The sequence below is a fragment of the Macaca nemestrina genome, chromosome 13 (assembly GCF_043159975.1).
Source record: "Macaca nemestrina isolate mMacNem1 chromosome 13, mMacNem.hap1, whole genome shotgun sequence".
Classification (NCBI taxonomy): Eukaryota; Metazoa; Chordata; class Mammalia; order Primates; family Cercopithecidae; genus Macaca; species Macaca nemestrina.
Genome location: NC_092137.1, coordinates 12,852,398 through 12,867,094, shown reverse-complemented (window position 1 = coordinate 12,867,094; position 14,697 = coordinate 12,852,398).

Genomic DNA, 14,697 nt, shown 5'->3' with positions numbered 1-14,697 from the left:
CTGAAAGGTTAATTTGGAACACAATGTGTATGATGTCTAGCACTGTTCCCTTTGTCATTCATCCCCCCAAAATTCAGTAGGTGTCTGTTGCATTTACTAGAATACACATGAGGTGGAATCAGGAGACCTGTACTTTAGGGCCAGCTCCATCGTGGTGTCATTTTATGCAAGTCCTTCTCTTCAGAGGGCCCAAATTTCTGCAATGGTAGCATGAGGGAGCTGAGCTGGATGAGCCCTGAGGTCCCTTCCAAGTCTGCCATTCCATGGCTTAGTATAGAGCAGGATATTGATGACTCACTTAGCAGGATAAACAAGTTCTCCCCATGTACCGTCTGCTAAAGTAATGAGCGGAACTCTTTCTAAACAGAAAGAAATTTTCACACCAGACAGAATCCAAAACCTCTGAGGGTTAAATGAGGGGAAGCATAATACTAAGCAGATGAATCCTCTAAAATAATATTGCAACACCTCCTGGCATCCCATCCTAGTTTCCATAGGATCTCTCCTGAGCGATTTAACTGCTATGCATGGGGACACCTGAGGTCACTTCTAGCCCTGGCCCTGGCTCCACCAGTTGAGCATACCTTCTGCATTTTGTTGTTTCTGCCTATCGGCCCATTAGGTACATGAAACATAAGGACTCCCTTACAATGGACTCCCAGGGAGATTATGGGTCCACTGGCAGCCAGTTTGTAATTACTCCTTCTTTTTCTCTCCTCTAAGGAAATGTCTGTCCCAGAGGTTCCCAGGAAGCAAATTAAGATAGACTAAAATGGTCATCTAATAATAATAATAATAATAACAATAATAATTAATAAAGTCATTATTGCATCTCTGTGTACACTATGCCAGGAAAACATTACATTAGACACACACATATCATCCCCAAGTTACAGATGAAGAAACTGAAACACAGAAAATTTCAATAACTTGCCTAACATTATTCAGCTTCAAAGAGGTGAAACCAAAATTCAGACCAAGAACACTTTACCCCATTCCTGTGTTTTCAACCCCTGTCTTAGTCCATTCAGGCTTCTATCACAAAATACCATAGACTAGGTAGCATATAAAACAAGAGAAATTTATTTCTCATGGTTCTGGAGGCTGGAAAGTCCAAGATGAAGGCACCGGCAGATTCTGTGTCCAGTGAAGGCCCATTCCTCATAGACAGCCATCTTCTCACTGTCACCTCACATTGCTCAAGGGGTCGGAGGTTGCAATGGGGTTTCTTTCATAATGGCATTAATCCCATTAATGAGGGTTCTGCCTGCCCTCCCCCCCTCACCATGACCTAATCACCTCCCAAAGACCTCACTTCCTAATACCATCACTTAGGAAGTTAGGATATGAACATATGAATTACATCCCCTATTATGTCTGTAGACATGTGAAGCCATGTTTTCCTTAGTATGTATAAAGGAATAAGCTTCTGGAAATTATTTTTTATAAGGAAGAAACAATTTTCTCCAGGTGGTATAATACTGACAGTGTAAAATATGAATCTTGGTGAAAGCAGCCACTTCATTAGACCTGGGATCCAGGGGGAACACAGCCCAAGTGGACCAAGTCCTGTTTAACTCCCTGAGCTGATCCTCTGTCAATCCTCTGTCAATACGCCTGCATTGATTCTGCCCAGTTGGGGTTAGCCTTTTGGGGTGCTCTACAACATGAACACCTCAAAATTCAAGGCTCAGGCTCAGCTGTCAGCAAACCCAGAACAAAGGGTCATTTATCACCCCTTTGGTATATATTTTAATTTTGGGAAATTAATCAATGCTCAAGGATAGAGGTATCTTTCCAGAGAGTCTTCCTAGAAAGCCCCGGTCCCCATGAAGCTATCTCTCTTCCTTAAGCGTATATACTCTCTGGCATGTTGTACCGCCCATTTCAATGTTGAGAACATACTTTTTAAGGCCCCTAAGAGACTATAAGATGTAATTAGGCAATATCTACATCTATGTCTATGACAACATTTATCTTGAGAACTTTGCTTATGATATCACTGTATGCACTTTATAATTCCTGAAAAAGAATTGTTCAGTTTCAAAACAAGAAAGTGTGTTTTCTTTGATTAGTGAATAACTTTTATTGACTCAAACATGGTGCATTTTACAGCCAATTGATTTTGGATTTGGATAGCAGCTGCCTGGAACACACCATAGTCTCCTACCTGTAGGCCTTTGATATCTTTACCTAAAAATACTCAATTTTGCCTCATGGACGCTTACTCATTCTGCAGCACTCAATTTGGTCATAATCTTTTCCAGTGAGTCCTTCTTTATCTCTGTGCAGGCTGGATCAAGTCTTCCCATACTCCTCAGGTGCACCTACGGAACAGAAATTCTCACGGAGTACAGTGGTCATGTAATTTGTCAGCTTCTCCTTTATAGCCTGAGCTCAGGAATTTTCTGGATATTCTAGCTCTGATGCCTGTATTTCCTGTGCAATATGTGATGCAGAAAAGTTTCTCAGGAATATTTGCTGATTGATTGTCTGACTGAATAAATACACAAAGGAAGGAAGGGAGGGAGGAAAAGGAAAGAGGGAGATGAAATTTAAAATGACGATGGAGAAGAGAAAGAACTAAATTTATCTTCAGTCCTAAAGATTATCACCTTGGATTTTTAAGATATTTACTTTTTCCCCCTTTATCCTTTCGATCTTTTGATTTCTATTCCTAAAATTATATATAATTATTTAATAAAGAAAAAAGTAGAGTAACACGTATATTTGTAAATATGTATAAGATCTCCGTGGAATGACTTAGGTATCATGATAAACACAATGACAACTTTGCTAAACCCCAGAACTAACCAGACATGGAAGTGAATTGCTTATGCACCTACACCATGGGAGTTAACCTATTGTTAGCAAATGGGCCACAGGGAAGCTGAGTCAATAGCCTTCATGGATGAGAACTGCAAAGCTGTGTCCAATATCAAAGATACAATTTCCAGGCCCTTCTCCCTGGGAAAGGTATTTGCAAGCCAGTAGGAATGTTGAAGACTTTGAGACTGCCTCTTGGGACAATCTGCAACTAAACAGCTCAAACTAAAGAACAAGGCAGGGCCATGTGTCAGCCTGGCCCTTTCCCCAATCCTTGATCTCTGCAATTCTTGTCCACCACACCTACCGTGCTAATCCTATCAACAGATTATTTTTAAAACTAAGGAGAAGCTTACCAATATTTCAATTGTATAAATGACAGTTGGGTTCAGAGAGTCTAAGTGACAGCCAAATTCACATATTGAGAGCATTACAGTATTGAAATATAAGACACAGCTTTTCTCATTCTAAAATCCATGCTCTTTCTACAACATACTGCCTTTTAATTGCCAAGGAGCACCTCTGTAGGATTCAGTGATATGGGTTATTGAGTCAAGTGGTCTGATCTGGCCTTCTGGTGTGTTAAGACTCACAGAAACATTTCCCATGGAGTAAAGTCAGAATCTCTTTGGAGATGGATGATATGTGTGTGGCTTTAAAAAGTATTAAAAAAAATTGCACGTTTATATTTGGAAAAGGAGAGATATGCAACCTAAGAAATGCAAACTAGAGAAAATAAAGCTTGACAAAATTCTCCCTATAATGACTATAAGCTAAAGATAAACTCTTGGCGGAAATATCAGAAAATCCAGCTAGATGGGTGGAGTCGAGAGATTGTTAAACTTATTTAAAGTAGCACAGTCCAATGGGAGGCTTAGCTACTGGGAGCAGTTGCGTATAGCCACTGGGCTGGACATCCCTGAACCAGTCCTCTAAGTCTCTAAGTCTCTAGAAATTTCAATCTGACCCTGGTTAACAACATAAAAACCATACAAAAGACCCTTCTTACTCACATTGAGACAACTTCTAAACTATTCTCCTGAAAATTGTTCCTGGCAAAAGGTATCAAGCCACAACAGCTTTGTGAAGGTACAGCAATCTGTTAAACTTAATATTCGCTCTTTCTACATATACTTGTAGATGGCCAGCCATTGACCAGACCTATGTGAAAGCTCAGAAACAAAAGTTACAGGTGGTTGTTTAGGAAGCTCATATATTCTAGATTTCAGTCTTTTAACTGGTATAAAGAGCTTAGACATTCAATCAGATCATGACTGTACTTTATAGTATTTACAGCTTTGTATACCATCCCAGCAGCCAGCAGAATCCAATATATTAAAAATGACAAAGTCTCCTAGATAATGAAGAAAGCTGTGTGCAATCTCCAACTCACCGGTTGCTTCTTGCTTTCCTCCTTCATTGCTGCCTTCCGGCCCTTGCCATAACCAGCTTGGCCATGAGATACTTATCAGGCTCCCATGCTCCAACTAACTGTTAGACTTGTTTCTCTGGTTTGACACTAAGGATATCTCTGGTTTTTTTTCATGCATTTGACATATTTTTGATAAGTGCTGCTGTGTGAGGACCCATGTGGACTTCTGGGTATACAGAAATGAAGGCAAGCCTGATTTTCTGGAGGCAGCTCCACAGCTGTCTGGAAGAATGATGTGAGAACAAGTCACTATGTCTCTTCCCTTCCTCGGCCCTCAGTGTTCTCATCTTTATAAATGGGGCTCCAAACTAGATGACTCTTAAGTTCCTTTGCCAGATGAGGACTATTTAAAGCCAGCACCTGGGTGGTAATACACAGAGAAGACTTAAGTTCAATGGTAGTTTTTATGGTTATTAAGGATATTATATTTTTAAATTTCTTGTTATGCCCTTAGTCTGGTTTTGTTAGATGAGCAATATACTTGAAGTCAAAAGACCTGGCCCCTGACCCTGGCTCTGTGACTTCTGCGGAGGGATGAGAAACAGAGAACATCTCAGGTATGCTGGCCTCACAGGGCAAATTTCTTCATCTCCCTGTCTCTGCTTTTCAGGGCACTGTGGGGATAGGAGCGGTGCTAGCAGAAAAGGATACACTTCAGCAATTGTCATGCATGGGTGGGTATTCTCCCTCCACACCTCTTCCGGGGTCATCCCCAGGAGAGTCTCCATAGGCCACCTTTATAGCCTCTGCCTCTGCAGACAGGGCAGAGGGAGGACCTGGAGCCTCAGATTACTGCCAGGCCCGTAGACCTCACACTTCCTTCCCAGAAGAGGAAAAGCTATAGCCTCAGGATGTAACTCCATTGTTTCTCCTTCCTATGGGCTGGGTTGTTCCAGGAAGGAGCTTCAACTTCCCTTTGAAGTCTGAATTTATTATGATTATTTTTTAATGAGAAATGATCGCAGACCTTGGAATCCTATTGGCTCTGAATACATAATGCCTTGAACGTGTGTCTCTCCAACTAGCTTTTAGGCCCCTTCAGAACCTGAGCTATCCCTCACACCAGCCTCACACAGAAATGAGCAGGACGTATTTAAACTGGAAAACCAAATCTTCAGGGTGGAAATTACATTTTCCTAAGAATTATCTGCATTGACATATTCCACAAATAGTGTGGATCAAAGCAGCAGACCCAGGAAGGTGAAGCTCAGATTCTACTTCAAGAAAGGATAGGTTGAGTTTAACTAGTTAGCAATGTCTAGTAGTTAATTCTTTCAGGTCCATCTCAGCACTGGAGCTAAAGTTGTGCTGTTCTCAGAGTGGCCCCAACAATGACCAAGCGAGGGATGATGTTACAAAGACCCGCCCTGTCTCTAATGGGCAATATTTGCTGTGGAGCTCCCTTCTGGGATGGTAGAGACTTTTTCAGGTCTGCATCAATGTCTGATGACTCCTGCCCAGCCTTGCTTCCTCTGGCTTTCATTCACAGGTATTCCTCCCCAGTAGAGCACCTGCACATACGATTGCAGCTTAGCTTCTACCTGGAGAAGACCCAACTGACACAGTGACACCAAAGTGGGATGGTCCAAGAAAGCACGTGGTTAGATGGGTTTTGGAGACTGGATCACTTGCCAGTCTGTGGGCAGTGAAGACCCCACACCAGGTAGTATGTGGGGTACAGATAATCCCTAGCATAAAGGGGTGACTCAGTTGCTAACATTTCCACTATTGGTAACTTTAGAAAAACGTTCTGGTGAAGAGATATGACCAACACATTGATTCAAGCATTTTAAAAGTGTGGGAAAAAACAATGTGTAGAAGGACAACGGGATTGCATTGCAGTACCAAAGGAAAATGAAAAATCGAGGACCATTAGCAAAGTGTGAAGTGAAGAGGATCTCTTGGGTAGCTTACAGAAAAGTTCTTCAAATGGTTTAGTGAGTATCTTAGTCCATTCAGGGTGCTGTAATAAAAATACCTTTAACTGAATGGCTTATAAACAACAGAGGTTGTCTAAAATTGGAGTGTCAGCATGTTCAGGTTCTGGCGAGGCCTCTCTTCTTGTTTGCAGACAGATGTCTAAGGGTATCCTCACCTGAGGAAGAGAAGACAAACTAGCTCTCTGGCCTCCTCTTATAAGGGCATGAGAGCTCTGCGCCCATGACCTAATCATAACCCAAAGGCCTCACCTCCTAATACCATCACCTTAGGGGTTAAGATTTCAACATGTGCATTTTGGAATGACATCAGTGTTCATTTTTTTGTGGTGGGAAAACACAAAATGCGGGCGTTCAAACTCAGGCTTTAATACTTAGTGCAGGGCTTCAGTGGCAACTGAACATTCAGCCAGTGCAGGTCTATTTTGCCAAACTCCTCGCCCTGCTGGGGAAAATCTGCATTCCTGATACATCTTGGTGCATTTTCCCTGATGATTTTAGCTCCCAGGAATCCTGGAGCCTCAAAGCCCAAACAAGTGCTTCTCCCCTGCCCATTAAGAACCAGCATTCTTCATGTGTAGTTTTGATGGCAAAAACCGCAATTACTTTTGTCCCAACCTAACAGACATTTGCAAAGGCGTTTCCCTTGCAAGACAACATGTCTCCTTTCAAAACCTCCTCTTTTGGATGTCAGGTCAATAGTTTATGTTACTAGCTGCATAACCCAAATATATAATCTATATACATATACACTTTAATGACTTCTCACTCCTTCCACCCAGAGAACTCCAGTCATTTATGTGGGCAATTGTACACTAGGGAAAGAGGAATATCTACACATTTCAAGGACCTTTGGACACAAGGTAGGACTGACACTGATACCAAGAAACCCAGAGTGCCATAATGGCTCCTTACAGCATCTGATCAGGGAGGAAAGGGACTTCCTTTTTTCTTGAATTATGGTGAGTGATATCCTTACTTACTACCCATTGTAAGTTGAAAATATCATAAGTCAAAAATGTATCTAACACACCTAACCTCCCAAACATCATAGATTAACCTAGCCTACCTTAACTGTGCTTGGAACACTTACATTAGTGTACAGTTGGGCAGAATCATCTAACGCAAAGCCTATTTTATAATAAAGTATTGAATATATTGTGTAATTTATTAAATGTATTAAATTCTATACTGAAAGTGAAAAATAGAATGGTTGTACAGGTACTCAAAGTATGATTTCCACTGAGTGCACCATCATAAAGTTGGAAAATTGTAAGTTGAAATATGTAAGTTGAAGGTTGTCTGTACAATCCAAAACCAGGTACAATAATTAGCCACCGTATGTTAGTGAAGACCAGCAAATATTTTTGATCCTGGATTTTAAAGATTCTTGGATCAAGGTGATTAGGATATAAAAGTTGATAAGGAAGAGTTTACTGATTTGGTGACACTTCCTTTGAATACAGAATTTGCTACCTGTGAATGAAAAAGCAATGACCCCTCAAAGATGTCTAAGTGCTAATCCCCAGCATCTGTAAATATGTTTGGTTATATACTAAAAAAATCAAAGTTGCAGACGGAATTAATGTTGCTAATCAGCTGACCTTAAAATAGGGAGATTGGCCTGAATTATCCAGGTGGGCCCAATCTAATCACAAAGGTCCTTAAAAGTTGAAGAGAGAGGCAAAAGAAGGGTCAGAGAAAGAGATGTGATTATGAAAGCAGGGTCAGAGATGCTGCATTTCTGGAGAAGGAGAGCAAATGAATGCAGTTGACCTCTAAAAGCTGGAAAAGAAAAGGAAATGAATTGTCCCGTAGAGCCTAAGAAAAAAAGACAGCCCTACCAACAACTTGATTTTGGATTCCCCTGTAGAACCTACAGTAAAAAAGACAGCCTTTCCAACACCCTGATTGTAACGCAGTGAGACCTGTGTTTGACTTGTAATCTACCTAAGTTTGTGATCATTCGGCATAGCAGCAGTAGAAAGTTAAAACACACCCAGCAAGGATCCTTGGGGATGGTGAAAATATGCTGAGAGGGAGGTTCCTGGAAACCTGGAGAAGGTAATGGCCAAGAATGAGCCATGTTAAAATGCCTGAATTATTACGGCACAATAGAAAAGGGGCTAAAGCCTCAGGGAAGAGAGGCTGCTGGAGTGGATGTATTATGTGAGGCCAGAAAATTCACCAGAGGATTATGATTTATGGTGGCTCAAAAGTCCATCAAGATTATCAAGAGTGTACTGTATTGTGATAGGGCTATTTGGTACTGAAATGTGCTGATGAGAGGCATTACTAAGGAGATCCTTGGTAGCATTTTTTTAGAGGTCTCAGCTGAGGGTGGAAGAGAGGCTGCTATGGAGCTAACTTTCAGATAGTGATAGGGAGGATGGCGCCTGAATCAGTAGAGGTAAGTTGTTGACAATGAATTGCCAAAACCTAAGAGGCCACAGTTACCATGATGTCTGTAAGACATTACAAAGAAAATAAGAATGATGAGCAGGAGAGACTGAGGGCAATAAAATGACTTCAATAGAATGTCACAAAATTTTGCTGAGCTTCCATATTTCAGTAAAGTTTTAGACCCAGACCCATTACCGTTAAAGGCAGCTGGATCCTCAGGAGAAAGGGCCATGAACACCACAAGAAATATATACTATACGTCTTGTATAATACTATAAATTATTCCTATATACTGTAAATACTATAATGATTCCTAAGTCTCTTTCCAAATGGAACTAAAGCCATTCATTTGGGTGACTATCACTGAGGAAAGAGGAATGTTGAAACACTTCAAGGACCTCTGAACTCAGGGCAGGATACTCAGAAACCCAAAGTGCGATCATGAGTCCTTATTAAAGTGGAGACATATTGGAGCCAAAGAATCATGAGTCCTTGCCAAAGTCCAGCTCAAATTGGAGCCACCAGCTCTGCAGACATACTTGATGGTCATTTCTCCATTACCAAAATGTATAATTGGATTTGACATATTAAGCAGTTGTAATAAGCCCCAAACTGGCTCTTTGGCCTGTGGCCAGCATAGTAGAGATGGCCAAATAAAGGGTTCTGAAATTGGTTACCCACCCACTCCTCCCTGAGTCAATAAAGCAAATAAAAAATAACATTGCATTTTCAGACAGATGATGGTAATCAATGCTACCCGAAAGTGTCTAAAGAATGAAGGAGCGATGGCCTCTGTCACATTTCCATTTGATAGAGTAATTGGCTTCCTGCAGAAACCAGATAGATCCTGGGCGATGGCTGTAGATGACCACAAGCTCAACCAATCATTAGCCTCAATCAAAAATGTTTTGCCAGATGTAATGTCATTGCTAGAGAAGATTAAATGGCCTCGGGCACAGGCTAAGAGGCCACTGATTTCGTAACTGCATTATTTTCTATCAAACTCACAAAAGAAGATCAAAAACAGTTTGCACTGACATGGAACGGACAACAATATATAGTCACCAATTTTCCCAGGACTGTGTTAAGTCTGCTGCTTTCTTTCACAATGTAGTCTGAAAAGATAAAACCATCTGAACATCTCACAGATCATCACATTATTCCATTACATTGATGACATTATGCTGATCGAGATGGATGGGCTAGCCTTATTAAGATACCTATCATTCAGAGGGTGGGAGATAAACCTTAAGACAATTCAGGGCCTGCCACTTCAGCAAAGTTTTAAAGATCCAATCATCAAGGATGTTCTTTTCAGAATAAAATATAAATGGGTGCATCTTTCATCTCCTACTTCAAAAGGAAGCACAAGGTCTACCAGGCCTCTTTAGGTACACAAAGAAATAAAAAATGGTAATGGCACAGGTAAATATAAAGATGTTTGTTTGTATTATTTTAAACACACTAAAAATAATCGTTGGTTTTAAGTAAAAACAATAACAACGTATTGTGGGTTTTATAACCTGAAGAAATAAAATGCATGTCAAAAAGAGCCCAAGATAGGAAAAGAAACATTAGAAGTCTACTTCTTATTGTTATAAGGTTCTTATACAATATGTAAAGTGGCACAGTATCACTTGAGTGTAGACTGTTGCAAGTTAAGGAAGTATAGTGAAAATCTGACAGCAACCACTGAAATAACAAAACACAGCTACAGCTAATAAACCAACAAAGGAGAGACAATGGAATTATGTGCTCAATTAATTTTTTTAAAAATGTAATAAGAAAGAGAAGAGGAAAACGAAAGAATAAATGGCACAAATAGCAGACAAATAGCAAATTGGTTGATTCAAGACCAATCATACCAATAATTGCATTAAATGTTACGAAAAGGCGGAGATTGTCAGACTGGACAAAAATGCAAGAGAAAACTATAAACTGCTGATAAGAAAATTACCATAAATATGAATATATAAATAGGTTAAAAGTAAGTAAATGGAAAACAAGATATATCATGATGATACTAACCAAAAGAAAGCTAGAGTGGCGGCTGGGCACGGTGGCTCACACCTATAATCCCAGCACTTTGGGAGGCTGAGGCGGGTGGATCATGAGGTCAGGATATTGAGACCATCCTGGCTAACATGGTAAAACCCCGCCTCTGCTAAAAACAAACAAACAAACAAAATACAAAAAATTAGTGGGGCATGGTGGCGGGTGCCTGTAGTCCCAGCCACTAAGGAGGCTGAGGCAGAAGAATGGCGTGAACCCAGAAGGCGGAGCTTGCCGTGAGCCAAAATCACACCACTGCTCTTCAGCCTGGGTGACAGAGCAAGACTCTGTCTCAAAAAATAAAAAAAAAATAAAAATAATAATTAAAAAAAAAAGCTGGAGTGGCTATACTGATATAAAACAATATAAATTTCAGAGCAAAGAGTGTTATCAAAATTCAATGAGGTGATTTCATAATTATAAAGTGGTCAATTCATTAAAATAACAGTACAAAGCATTTTTGCACCTAATAACTGCTACAAAACACATAAAGCAAATACCGATAGAATTGAGAAGAGAAAGAGCAAAACCAACAACTATAGTCAGGGATTTTAATACTTCACTTCTCGATAATTGGTATAACAAGTGGACTGAAATTTAGGAAATATATAAATGATCTCTGCTCTCATTATGTCTATTCAACATTGTTCTGGCAGCTTGAGCCAGTGCAACAGGCAAAAATAGTAATAATAATTAATTAAAAGCATCAAGATTGGAAAGAAATAAAACTATCCATTTGCAGACAACATGATCATCTGTGTAGAAAACTGCCCCAAAGCAACTAATACAAGTTTGTTTAACAAAGACTGCAGAATACCACGTCAAATACAAAATTTAATGGTCTTGTGAGTCTAGACATATGCCAGACTTATCAAGTTGTATACAAGTACGTACACTTTACCATGTGTCAATGGTACCTCAAAAAATGTTTTTGAAAGACATTAAGAAGAGGCAAATACGAAAGGGAGGAATAGCTGGCAGAACTGTGGAGTGAGTTAGACTTTTAAATTACAAAATGAGGTATACCAAGAAATCAGTTGAAGATTGAACGAATGCAGCAGAGAATGTGATAATTGAAGTTCAAGTATGCACACACACATGCCTATAAAATGGGACCTCTACTCTGAAAATATCATAATGAGAAACACTTCATGAATATTTAGTAAATAGTAATTAAGGGTAGAGCCCCACATGGTCTTGGGAAAACGTATGAGAGTACAGGAGAGTTTTCTGCCAGAAACAAGGGGTGAGGTTTTGAGGAAAAGAATTCTTATAAATGGGCTAACTTGTGTTCACTGCACTTCTGGATGTGAAACATACCTGGGACGTTGGTATGCACTCATAGCTGCATAGCCACGTAGCGGCTACGTTTTTACCTGCCAGTATCACTTTCTGTAAATATTATCTGACTGAAAAATGAAGACGTTTACTTTCCTCATGGTCTGTGTCTTCCAGGTTGATCCCCAAGCAATGGTAGCGACCTGATATTTAGAACACTCTCCATTATCCCACAGGAGCACTAGACCTGTCAAGGCTATGCTGCTTGTGAATACTATAACTAGTATGAAATGCAAGTTTTTACAGGAGGAATCATGTTGTATTTTTCTTTGTAGCCCTATAGTTCAGCAATATTCTGGAATTCCAGGAGAATCCCCAGTGTGTTTGTTCTTAGTGTATCACACGTGGAGCAGCTAAAACAACAGAAATTTGTCCACTCACAGTATTGGAGGCTGGAAGTTTGAAACCAAGGTATTGACAGGGCTGTGCTCCATCCAGAGCCTCTAGGGGAGGATGCTTCCTTGCATCTTCAAGCTTCTGGTAGTCCCAGGCCTTCCTTGGCTTATGGCAGCATCACTCCAATCCCTGTTTCCATATTCGCGTGGCTATTTCCTCTCTAGATGTATCTCTATTTCTTCACCCTTTCTTATAAGGACACCAGTCATATTGGATTAAAGCTCACCCTAATTATGACCTCATTGTAACTTGATCATAATTGCAAAGACCCTGTTTTCAAATAAGGTCACATTTATAGGTATCAGGGTTAAGATTTGAGCATATATTTTGGTTAGAAACACTTCAACCCATAATACCAGGAAATATTATGAGTTAACTAAAAAACAGAGAATAAAAGTTAAAGGTGCTCCACCTTTTGTCTGTCTACATGCAGATAGTAGTGCCTAGAACACAAGAATGAATGAAGGGCTGGGAGGTTTCTTGGAGGTTCTTGTAGGCATGGTCTGGGCTAGAGGTCTCTGAGGTTAATATCATGGACAGTACAGTCTGGGAGGAGTAGCATGATGGATCAGGCTCCTTTCTGTGAGGCCCTTCTTCAACCTCTACCTATCAATCTCATGTGGGTCTTCAGAGCCTGGGTTTGCAGATTAGGGGCTGTGGGGATACCTATGCTCGCTGGATGGGAAACCCCAGGGGTCATCTCCTGCTGCTGTTGACTCACTTCCAGTCAAGTCCTAGTTTACCTTCACCCTTAAATCCAACTTAGATTTTTAATTTTAATACCTAAAAGCTGCCATATTGCTGAGGCCATCTGTCCTTGTAATTACATGTGTAGACCACTTTACAGTTTATGCAGCATGGTAATTTACAAGAAGTTAGTTATGTTCGCAACAACTCTTTGTTTCTATTTCACATATGAGAAAACAGAGATTCAACAAGTGAAGTGAATTGCTGGGGGATCTCATAGTAAATAAATGGGCAGAACAGGAAATGGAGCTAAGGTCTTCCAATTCCAAATCCTGTTCTCTTTTCCCTACATCAGATGCTTGCTATGGAATGAATCTGTGTGTCCCCTCAAAATTCGTATGTTGAAACCCTAATCCCCAAGATGATGGGATTTGGAAGTGGGGCCTTGGGGGGTAATTGGTCAAGAAAGTGTAACCCTCATGAATGGGATTAGTGTCTCTCAGGAAGACACAGGAGAGAGATTGCTTCCCCTCTCCTCTCTCTTCCATGTGACGACACAGCGGGAAAATGGCTGTCTGCCCCCCAGGAAGCCGGTCCTCAAAAAACACCAAATCTGCCCTCCTTCTGATCTTGGACTTTGTGGCTCCCGAACTGGGAGAAACCAATGCCTGTTGTTTAAGCCACCCCATCTACGATATTTTGTTACACCACCCGAGCAGACTAAAATCATGCTCATCCTATAAAAATGATAACAGTCTGGTGAAGAGAAGTTTCTCCTTGAAGAAGGAAGAAGATTTAGGTGCTCAAAGGCTTCTCTGTCCAAATCTGGTTGAATTGTGATTAAGTTCAGGGAAAGGTGAAAAATTCATTCAGTTTCAACGATATTTTCATCTCCTCTCTATTCCCTTGGGTCTGGGAGCTCCAGATAGCATTCCCAGAATGGGTGGGAAGAAGAGAGAGGAGGGGTTCTGTTAATAGCTCCCAGGTTTTAGTGTTTGTGTCTCTTTGCCGAGAGGTATCAGCATGGAACAGCTTTGGGGATGGTGACAACTGGGTTTAAATAAAGGATTCACCATTTATTAGCTGTATGGCTTCGTTGAATTCATTTAACCTCTCTCAGGCTCACTTTACTCATTTGTGAAGCTTGCTACCTTTCTTGAAAGACTGATCTGTGGATTATATGAATGTTGGTTCCTATTTCGTCTTTCCCTTCATTTCTTAGGAAAGGTCTTTGTTTCAGAGTTTGGTTCCTACAGTGGGGTCATATATATGGCTGAGGATTCAAGTGCACAGAAATGACACCTACCTGACAAGGGGCATTTATGGGCTCAGTGAGGGATGCAGGCTCCAAAGTTGAATTTTTTGGCCTTTGTTTGCTGTTAGGACACTGGACAATTATCCAATTTGTATACATCTAAGAGCCACAGATGATGAATAGGCACACTTTTTAAGACATCTGATGTGTAACTGATAATTCATAATTATTACAGATATTATCTGATACCTGTGAAAGATCACATCTGTAAGATATTGGTCACTGAGCTAATCACTGAAGAGGGTGGGCTGGGTCAGGGAAGAAGGCCACAGTGAAAGGGACCTAGGATTACAGTGAAAAGAGTTGGGTTA